Genomic DNA, 10583 nt, shown 5'->3' on the forward strand with positions numbered 1-10583 from the left:
TATACATGAATAGGCATTCAATATTAACGAGACATCTAAATTAGAGTTCCAGGCTTCAAGCAGGTCTGAGTTGTAATTGTTGATCCAACAGTCCTTTGGGTCACGTTTCAGAATCAGCGCTGTTTTCTTGTTTATGTCTTGGAGGCATTGCTCATACTCATTCATTGTCAAGTTGCATCGTGACAGAATCTGCTCTATGGTGAGAGAAGCAGCTTCAGGTTCCTTCAGCAGGTTCATCAAAGGTCTGAGTTTTGCTTTTGCAGCTTCAGTGTCTGAATCCTCATCCTGTCTCACAATCATTGTTCTTGTGGATGGTGGTTTTGGAAACCCAAATCTACAACCAGAGTTCACACTCTTAAAGCATGTCTTTGTGTGGTTTTTGCTGTGCTTTTGTAGTTCAGCGACTTTTTGTGCAGTTCAGGCTGTTTTTCTGGATCAGGGAGTTGAGCTGAGATGTATCTGTCCACAAAGTCACAGACAGTTTGGTCATCATCCACATCTACTTCTACCTTTTCTCTAATCCACAGCAACATGTGTATATGAGGACTACCTCTGTGCTGGAACTCAACTCTGTAAAAGTAATCAATGATTTCACCAAGGGGTGTGCAGGAGAAAAAAGCAAATCTCTGAACAAAGCCTCAACACGTTTATCAAACATTCGCATGGTGGTTACTGGATTTGATCTTAGAATTTCACACTTTTCTGACCAGTCCAGGGCTTCAAAATCAACCTCTTCACCTTGCTGTCTCTTTATTGCTTGAATCACTTCAGGCCATCTCATCTCAGCAGCAGAGAAAGTGACAAAGAACTGAGGTGTTCCTATTTGACGGACCATACTGAATAAATCTCTGGTAGTTTTCTGCCAGTAAGCTGGAGTTCCTCTGGTGGCTGCATAAATCTGATTGCATCTTTATTTCTTACCAGCTTTTCTACTTCTGTCTTACTTTGTAACATTCCTGATGTGATTTTGCGTCCATCTTTCGTCATAGTTTTACCTTTCCTTAACTGTATTGTCATGCTGGAATTAGCCAAGTGTATTTCAGTGACAAACTGTGAGAAAAACAGGTAATTTGTGTCTTTAGCAAATCTTGCATCAATGTTGAAAAGCCTTGACTTGAAGTAAGCACTTGGTGTGAGTTTAAGACGTCTCTTTTCATCCAGTGTATTCTGACCAGTAGGAAACTGCACAGGAAATGCCATGGCTTCCAAATGAGGAGTTCTGAAGAAGCTAACAGGATTGTTTCTTTCTGCAGGAGCCACACAATATGTGTTATCAGTGAAACAGAGAATCTCTTCTGAAATGTCTACAGGCTGCAGACAACTTTCTAGAGCAAAACCTCCATTGTTCAAATCACTTTCTGGTTCCTCTAGATTTTGTTCCTCTGGTTGTTCATCACAGGATTGCATATTAATAGCTTGTTCACTTTCAGACTCACTTTCGCACAAAAGGGCATCTTTTTCATAGTTGTCAATTTCCATTAAATCTGCTTCATCATAATCATCACTTCCCATGCTGGCTTCATCACTGCTGTCATCATCAGGCAACGTGGATCACAAAGCAATGCATCATCTCTGATAACAATATCTGTGTACTGTGGATGAATTTGTTTCAGTTTACGGGGCTTGGATCAGTTTAGACCAGGTGACAGTCTGGAACAGCTGATGGCCTTTGTAGCACAGTCGTCTTTTTAGCTTGATCCTCATTATCTGTGATTGGTTTCTGAGCCGAGGTAAAGAATCAACTGTTTGTTGGACTTCAGATGGTACACACACACATTACCACGTATGAGTCTTTGTCTGCCCTTTGGAAGAGGAATAATCTTTGCAAATGGTATGCATTTGGCAATCAGATGTCTCTCCAGAATGTTGAGATCACACAGTTCAGCTGGAATATCCTGCAGTTCTAAACCATTGACAGCAGCAAGCCTGGGCATGCGTCCACTTTTGAGGAACTGTGACACGTGTGACAGATATACTCCTTTTTCTCTCATCAGGAAAGCTGCAGTGATCATTACATGCTTCATCACACATATGAACAAATTTACCAGTTAGACACTGCTGAGCTACAGTTTCGTGTTTTGAGTAATTGTTTCTTTTGCAGATTTTCACCTGATTAGGAAAAGAAGCTTTTAGACAAACAGTACAAACATAAGATGGTGCTGATTTAATGTTTTGATCTGAAACGAGATATGGCCTCATTCATTAAAGTGTTATCTGACTGACACTGTAAACTTTCAGCTGGTCGATGCATCTGACGATATTTTCTTTTTATGTTCATTGCACATCTGATATTATGCATCTGTCTAAAAGAAAAACCGTTCCAATATTTTACTCTCATTCGTTCTCTCATATTGTCCTTGTGTTTCTGCTGAAATTGTCTCTCTTCTCCATAACGTTTAATCATGTAAGATCGTTTTTCTGTTTAAATTCTTCACTTTCTTTATATAGATTATATACATATGACCTCATGTAAGCTTTATGTTTCTCTCTGAATCCAGCACAAGTTCTGTATATTCTTCTTATACGTTCCTTCTGCTGTTCTTTGAACATAGGAGATTGTCTATAAGATTCTTTATATGTTTTTCTCATACGTTCCTTCTGCTTTTCTCGGAAAATGGGAGATTCTCTATATGTTCTTGTTATACGCTCCTTCTGCTTTTCTCGGAATACGAATCTTCTTTATACATCCTTATGACACGTTCTCTTTTCTCTCTCTAATTTTAGCACTATCTCTATAGATTTTTCTAAAATGTTCTCTCTGTTTCTCTCTATATGTAGCATTGAGTTTATACAGATTATTTTTGTACACACTCTTTTTCTTACTGTGATCAGAATCATGAGACTTTCTACTAGAATCTTTTTCTTTGCCTTAAAGCTTTCATCAAAAGTGTACGTCTGTCTTTCTTTCTTTTTCTGATTTTCCTTTCTCTGTGGAAGATTTTCTTGGACCAATAATCGTCTCCTAATCTTTCTCCTTTGCTGTTTATTAAGCTTCAACAGTTTATGTGAGAGTTCCTCTGTTGTCTCAGTCAAACAGGAGGCAGTGTTTAAATCATTCTGAGGAACAGATTCTTTTGTTACCTGAGTGTCTCTTACAGAAGATGCAGGGGTTTCTATTTCTAAATAATCATAAGGACGATTGTTCAGCTCAGCAGCTGGCTCATTTGAATAATCCACTCTGGATGACATCACTTCAGTGGCTAAAGTGTCGGTCACAGTTTTCTGTGTCTGCTCAGTGGATTTTGGGGTTTCAAATTCAGGTTCATTTAAAGCTGGTGCTGGAACAGTTGTAGCTGTTTGTCTGTTTTCATCAGCATCTCTTTGGTCAGCAGGGTTTTCACTGTGAAACTCGACAGGCTGTAGCTCATAAGTGCAGGATGGCGCGATGCTAAACATTCGGTACAAGCGTTTGATCCTGTCAATCATGTCGTTAAGACGTGTGAATTTTAACATAACTGCAGTTCCACCACTTACAGCTAGCGACAATGGCATTCCTGTAGACTTACGTGGGTGAGGGTCAAAATATGCGTATTCACCTGAAGTCAGCCTGCAAACTGCAATGACGGTTCCTCCATGACTAGCAAAGCATAGCGAACCGCTGAAGCCAAACACTGTAGTCCCTGTTCAAGGCTCGGAAGATGATTTGTACCATCAAATGTGCCATAATGAGCAAACTGAGACATGTCCACTTGATACTCGTGTCTGCGGCTGGTGACCACTGTGGGAAGCTCATCACAGGCTAGAAACACGCTGTTCACAAACCTCTTTCTGGCATCTGAATACACGGCATGGCCTTTGTCCAACACACGGTTTAGATCTGCTCTGGTAATGAATTCATCCTCGTGTAAGAATGACAGGAAAACCAAACTGTTCGCCATGCATTGCTGATTCCTGTACTTTCCATACTTAGCAGAAGCCTGGCTTCGGGACGCACAGATGCTACTCACTCGTGGACGACTTTCACTGTTTGTAACCTGTACATGAGACGGTCCTGGAGCTTCTCCATCATGCTGCGTTTGCACAGTTACCTGGGGTTCAGTCTGGATTACCTGCTGTACTTTAGCATCTGGCACACATGCTGAGGGAACACCTCTCTTTACCACATCTGCATAAGACACTGCGGCTGTCTGAACGCTGCTCTGCACTTCTGGACTGGGAATACTTGTAACAGACACCTTTACCTCCTCACCGCTCTGAGAAACATTTACCTGTTCTTTCTGCTTTTGCCATCTAAGCTTCTGGGACTGCGACCTTTGACCTTTTCTTGGCATTTTGTGCAAGTACAAACTGGACCTTATATTTATACACAAATGTAAACAAAACTCAACCTGTAAACACTGAAAAACTGATTCCTCAACTTTCTCTTAAATCAGAGCTTTATCAGAATTGATGTAAAAGGCTCACTTAAATACAAACTCAATATTTAGTTTAACTTATTTAAAGTTCTTTGAAAACACTTTGGTCTGTTTTATTGTACCTTTTTCAAAAACTGTATATTATTACTTCTATTTTTTTAACCAGACTGGATAACAAATTGGTCTATACTTCTGTAAAGTAATATGCAGAATAAATCTCAACAATCAACAGGCTATAATTAAACTCTTAGCTTTTAAGTAGACTTTGTGTAAATCTTTCAGATATTTAAAATTTAAAGCAAATATAAGGAGCTGTGATGGTGTGGTGATCAGATGACAGGCTATGGGGATTCTTCAGCTGGATGTTCTGCAGCAGTCAGGAAACAGGAAGTCTGGGTTCTCAGGGCAGCCTCTAGATGACAACTGTAACCGAATACTTACACTGAGTGACAAAAAGGGTTTGTCCTTAAATAATAATAGTATAAACTTGTAGTCAAATGTTATAGCCAATGAAACAGACTTGAAAAATATATTTGGATCCAATTTATTGTTTATGTGAATATAAGTCTGAATGTATGTATTACAAAATAACCAGATTATCTTATTACAAATAAACCTTGAAAAAGGTGTGTATTTTATATAATTTATCAAAGTAACAGCACCCGTAAGCCAAACTATCAGTGTTTATTCCAAAGTGTAATGTAAAAATTAAAATGACAAATGTAGGGCTCTGTAAGTAGTTTCTACAGTGAGTTCTACTATACTGTAATTCTATTACTGTATATTCAACTTTTACTTGTAATTTCCAGCAAAATGACTGGATGTGAGAGAGTTTAACGACAGGAAAGATGGAGCAGTGAGGCGGAGATCTCTCAGAATTCTGAAAACAGATTGACGAAGTTCTGGTAACTTCAATTCCAAAACTTAGATTCTGGTAAAACTTGATTTCAAGTCACAGGATTGCGTTTCAACTCAGGTTCAAGCTTGTCAACTTAGATAGAGCTCATGGCGGAGAAATGATAGAAGATAGAATGGCTTGTCAAAAAGATGGAGCAGGGAGAGGGAGAGTGATAGGACAGACTGAATTGCTTGTTAATGATAGAGGAGAGGGTTTTCTGCAGCAGGTCACCTGTAAGACAGAAAGAAAGTGGAATTAGACACACTTCCAATAAAGCTGGCTTTACTGTATTTTTCAGACTATAAGGCACATTTAAAAGCCTTTAATTTTCTCAAAAATAGACAGTGCACCTTATGTATGGTTGTGTTTACTGATTTCAAACCAATTCTATGTGGTACACGGCACTCATGGCATCTGTCAAATGTTTTAGTATGACTTTGGTAAGCTACAAAGCAGCACCACTTGATGTATTGTTGGAGCATGGCTACCATAGTCAGCACCCTCGTAGAGTAATTAGTACTGTGCTTCAACATAATATGGTGTGTGTGTATATAAGGGCCTGGCACCTGTTGAGAGCCATGCTTATGAAGCAGATTTCAAACTGATCAATCCACATTCATCAATACACAAATCCTGAAAAGTGAGTGAATTGTTCTGTATTTTATGTCTTACAACTGAACAATTTTGAGAGTTATTGTAAATGAGTTGAATAAAGTTTGACTTATCTGTTTTGTTTGACTTAATGTGCCTTAGAATTTAGTGCGCCTTACAGTCCGAAAAATACAGAACATATATATCATTACACCCTGAAGAGTTGTACAGTACATTATTAGATTCAACTGAATGAAAATGTTTAACATATGGTGGTGGAACATTTCTAAGGACATTTTGCATTCTATTAACACAATAAAACAAACAGAGTCTGTAAACCAAGATGTGGTGCTACAGTAACTTACTGTAAACATTATATGGTCAAGCTAAACCCACACAATGAAGTCAGAGCAGACAGTTTCAGACCACCTGGTTTAAACACTTCACATGCACTCAACTCACATGTTCCTAAATGCCCAAAGGTCTCAAATTCCCGATTCTGTGTGTACTTACCTGGTACAACACTATATCATAATGTCTGGGGAGCCGTTAACATAAAAGTAAAAATAATTTACTCAGTATGACTTTTGGCAAAATGAAAAATTTGGAGACAGATGACTCCTATACAGCAGTTTCTACATATTTCAGTCAAATATGGGGCATGTTTAATACACACCCGCTAAATCTACAATAAACTTAGCATGGCCGATATTAGGGCCTAATTAAAAATGTAGTATGATGATAAGAGAGATTTGTAAGTCTGGAAATATTTTCATAGACTTTTCTATTATTTGATAATTGCCAAGAGCTGTGCTGACTCACAGCACTAAACTGAATCTCATATAATGAGAAACATTTCCCAGCACTGCACATCAGACAAACCTTTACTTACCAGACTTGAGACGATCAGATCAGCAGTCTAGAGAAAGGAAACAATTCATCAGATCACTGTTTGATGATTCAGACTGTGGAGCCTCTTCACACACAATCCAATTTACTGTGACACAAATTAACTAGTAAAATCCTCAATTACTTTAAGGCTTTATGAGCTTACTGTAGTGTAAAGAGGAGATAAATGAACTGCAGCGTCTCACATGGCATGTGTAATAAAAGCATTCATTACTACAGAAATGCAAAGAATAGCCATCAATTGGCACAAGTGCAGGATATACCAAATATTTCCTACACAGAAGCCTTGTGGCTCCAACATTTTCTACAACAGGTCAGTGCTAATAAAGTGTGAAAAACCCAAACTTTTAAAAATGTTAGCTACAAAGTAATTATATAAATCAGAAGCAACAGAAAACCTCATCATGTCTGACATGAATATGTAAATCTTAAAATACATTTAAATATTAACATGTTACAATAGCAGAGGTGCACCATGTTTTGTAATTAAAATTAAATGTCTTAAAATATTACACTAAAAAGTCATTTCATTGTACCGTTGCTAGGAATATTTATGAATTTTGCAGTGTACCTTTTGGCAACTTTTCTATCTAATTTTAAAACACATTATATTCACTAAATAAGTAATAAACTAATTAGACACACTGGCTGTAATGTACCTAACAATGTCCACTCACACCTCTGGTTCTCTTCGTTTTTATTACTGTTAAAGCTATTACTTATACCGAGTCAGGCAAAATACTTCTACAATGTTCTGACTTTAATGTAATACATCAGAATTTGAGAGACAATATAAATCAATACCTGTGCAGCTCTTAAGTGTTTGAGCAACCACTTATACTGACTCCCCTAAAACACTTTAATTGTTTTGTCTGCTACTTAAATCCACAAACATAAGGAGAAAATGAACAACTGTATAAAGACATCTGACATTTAGTTATGTTTAGATTTGATAAGCCATAAGAAATTTAAATCATACATAAATGGGCTATTAAACTTCAGGGACATTTTCAGGGAGAGTCAGAGGGTCCTGTGTGGGGGCTTTGCTGCTACAGGTCACAAATCCTGTGTGTTTGCCAATCAGTAAATGGAAACATATCACAAAAGGTCAAACTGTATTTAAGTTGCCAAATGTGCTACGCAATGCCAGGTTCATACTGCTTCAGTTACAATCACTGTTTACTTACCAGCAAAGGCAAAACCAAAGATCTCGTTCACTCTGTGTAACAAAAGACAAAGCACAAAAATACAGAATGAGACAACTCAGATCAGCATCACAATCAATACTACATCAATCTGTGTAGTCCAAAAGATTCAGTACACTTCTTTGTTTACCACAGCAACAAACAACTCACCTCTTTTTTTCTACACCTTATTAAAGATTACTGTCTTCATTAAGGTAAAATGTGGTTTCATCCATTTGTAATAAGCCACACAAGTTTCTCAGTTATGTGATAGCTCTATTAGTTTGGTGCTATTAGATAACACAGATTTAATAAGCAATGATTTGCTACACCTAGCACTGCACACTTTATCAAATTGATAAAGTTTAATTTAAAAGCATGAACAATCATAAATGAAAGCTTGGATGATATATTTGTAGGCTTCAACATTTCAGTTGGTCTGCATTCAAATTCTGCTTCCTAAAAATATTATCACCTGCACACAGTATCATTTAGTATCATTTAATATGCTGTTGTTTTAAATATGTACATATCATATTAATAATATTAATGGCGCACTGCAGCATTTTATTTATTTGAAGGTGGCCTTTTTATATTTTTATTAACTTCTCACTTTGTGAAAAATTAAACAGAGCTGCAGGTGTAGGTTTTACTTAAAAAGAAAACCAGTCTGCACAAACTAGTGTTTGTTAAACAGTTCTTAAAATTTAACTAAAAAACTAAAATTGATTAATTAAAAAAAAACTTCTTCTTGTTAAGAAATGTTATTATTCTTATATTATGTGTTTTATCCTCACTCTCTCTCTCCCTTCTGTTAATTAACCCACAACACAGACACACCGGCACAGGCACGTTACTCTTTTTCTCCCGGCCTTCTGTCAGAGGCGGTAAAATGGCTCCTTTGAAGTTACCGACCCTGCTGCTTCAGCAGCTTATCAGTGGTTCTAAGATGGCAGCTTATTACCTTACAACCTATAGAATGAGGCCGTTTTAACTGACTGATTTGTGAAGAGGAGAACTAACTTCAGCTTCCTAAAAGACTCAGAAACACTAACACACCGAATGAACCAAATACAACACAATAACTGTATTAAACAATCAAATGAACCAAATACATTTTGCACTGGGCCTATAGGAGCTAGGCTAGGCGTTAGCACTTGGTTGTTAGGGCTAGCTTACCAAACACTCCTTTTAAATACTAAAATTACAACGTTTCACTAACAAAGCAGCCATTGTGTTACTTTAATATGACTTATACTTCGACTGGCTCTATAAGTCACTAACAACAACTCGGTAAATCACTCAAACAGCTTATAGACATTTTATTTCAGAAAAGAGAGACAGAGAAGCAGCGCTTACCGGCAGGGATCAAGCAGAGAGTGGGAGGAGATTCAGGAGTCAGCCAGAGACGTAAAATAAGAGGCATTCACGGGTAGTGGGAAACTCCGCCATGCCAATTTTGTGTAATGGCATTGGCATTGAAAATGCCAATTTTGTGTAATTACAAAAATATATGTAAATTTAAATAGTATTAAACTAGATATTTTTGGAACAGAAAACAACTAGCAGAGATTTAATTCTATAAGTTGAATAAATATTTCAAACATGATTATTTTAATTTGAAATTATGGTTAAAAGTCATGAATAAATATAAGGTCATTATGTTAAAATGTACTGTATTATGATATATTTATTTAACTGGCTGGAGTAATAAGAACAGTCTTCTCCTGAACAACAAAACCAAGGGGCTGGTGTTGGTGTTCACCTAAGCATCCTCACAGGACAGTAGGAGCTGCAGAGGCTCGCCTCGCTGCACTGCAGGAATCAGAGGTTCAGGAGGTACTTTAACCCCACTGCCATGAGGGTTTTCAACAGTGACTCCTGACATGTTCATTGCACATTTATTTATTTTATTCTAATACATATTGGTTATAATCATATGGATTCTAACCTAAATAGACTTGCACCCACTTGTTCACCCCTGCTGCAGTGAGGTAAAGGTGTGGCTTTCTCCAACAAGACTCTTCAGTGAAGGTTTTAAAGACAACCATCTAAACCAGGGTCAGCAACATTTAAGACCCAAAGAGCCATTTGGACCCGATTTGCACGAAAAAAGAAAACACTGGGAGCCACAAATACTTTTTGACATCTGAAATGAAGATAACACTTCACACATTGTTTTTACCTTTATGCTCTGTATAAACAACTATACTGTGTTGCTTATGAAATCCATGAAATGCTACAAAGTAAATGAAATTTTATTTATGTAATGGACACATCTTAAAAATAACAAAAAGTAAAAACATCCAGTTGAAGGTCTCTCTTAAATGAATTGAAAAGCTGAACTTGAATTGTCCATGTATCAAACAAAAACTGATCCTTATATCACCTTTGGGCTTTCAGCGCATAAAGGGCCTTCACCTGAATTTGGAAAAAAGCACTATGCTCCTAAAAATGAATAATAAATATTTGCAAAATATCTACATAAATATTTATTTTACCTGGTTAACATGCATGGCGGGTTGAGGCCTGCTAAAATTTATTTTAGTTACAGAAATATTGTAACTCAGCAGAAACATAGTAACTTGGAAGAAGTAGTACAACATTGCAGAAGTGTTGTAATACAGCAGAAATGTTAATATGTAG

The 10583-nt window shown here is 37.1% G+C and overlaps 1 long non-coding RNA gene across 1 annotated transcript; it reads right to left on the reverse strand.

Moving 5' to 3' along the window:
* Positions 1–5458: 5458 nt before the first annotated feature.
* On the reverse strand, positions 5459–8178 carry LOC120443381. The gene is made up of 3 exons (XR_005615398.1): positions 7941–8178; positions 6737–6763; positions 5459–5484 (listed from the first exon to the last, which is right to left on the reverse strand). It is a non-coding gene; the product is annotated as an uncharacterized LOC120443381 (long non-coding RNA).
* Between the last annotated feature and the right edge of the window lie 2405 nt (positions 8179–10583).

The sequence above is a fragment of the Oreochromis aureus genome, linkage group 13 (assembly GCF_013358895.1).
Source record: "Oreochromis aureus strain Israel breed Guangdong linkage group 13, ZZ_aureus, whole genome shotgun sequence".
NCBI classification, from domain to species: Eukaryota; Metazoa; Chordata; class Actinopteri; order Cichliformes; family Cichlidae; genus Oreochromis; species Oreochromis aureus.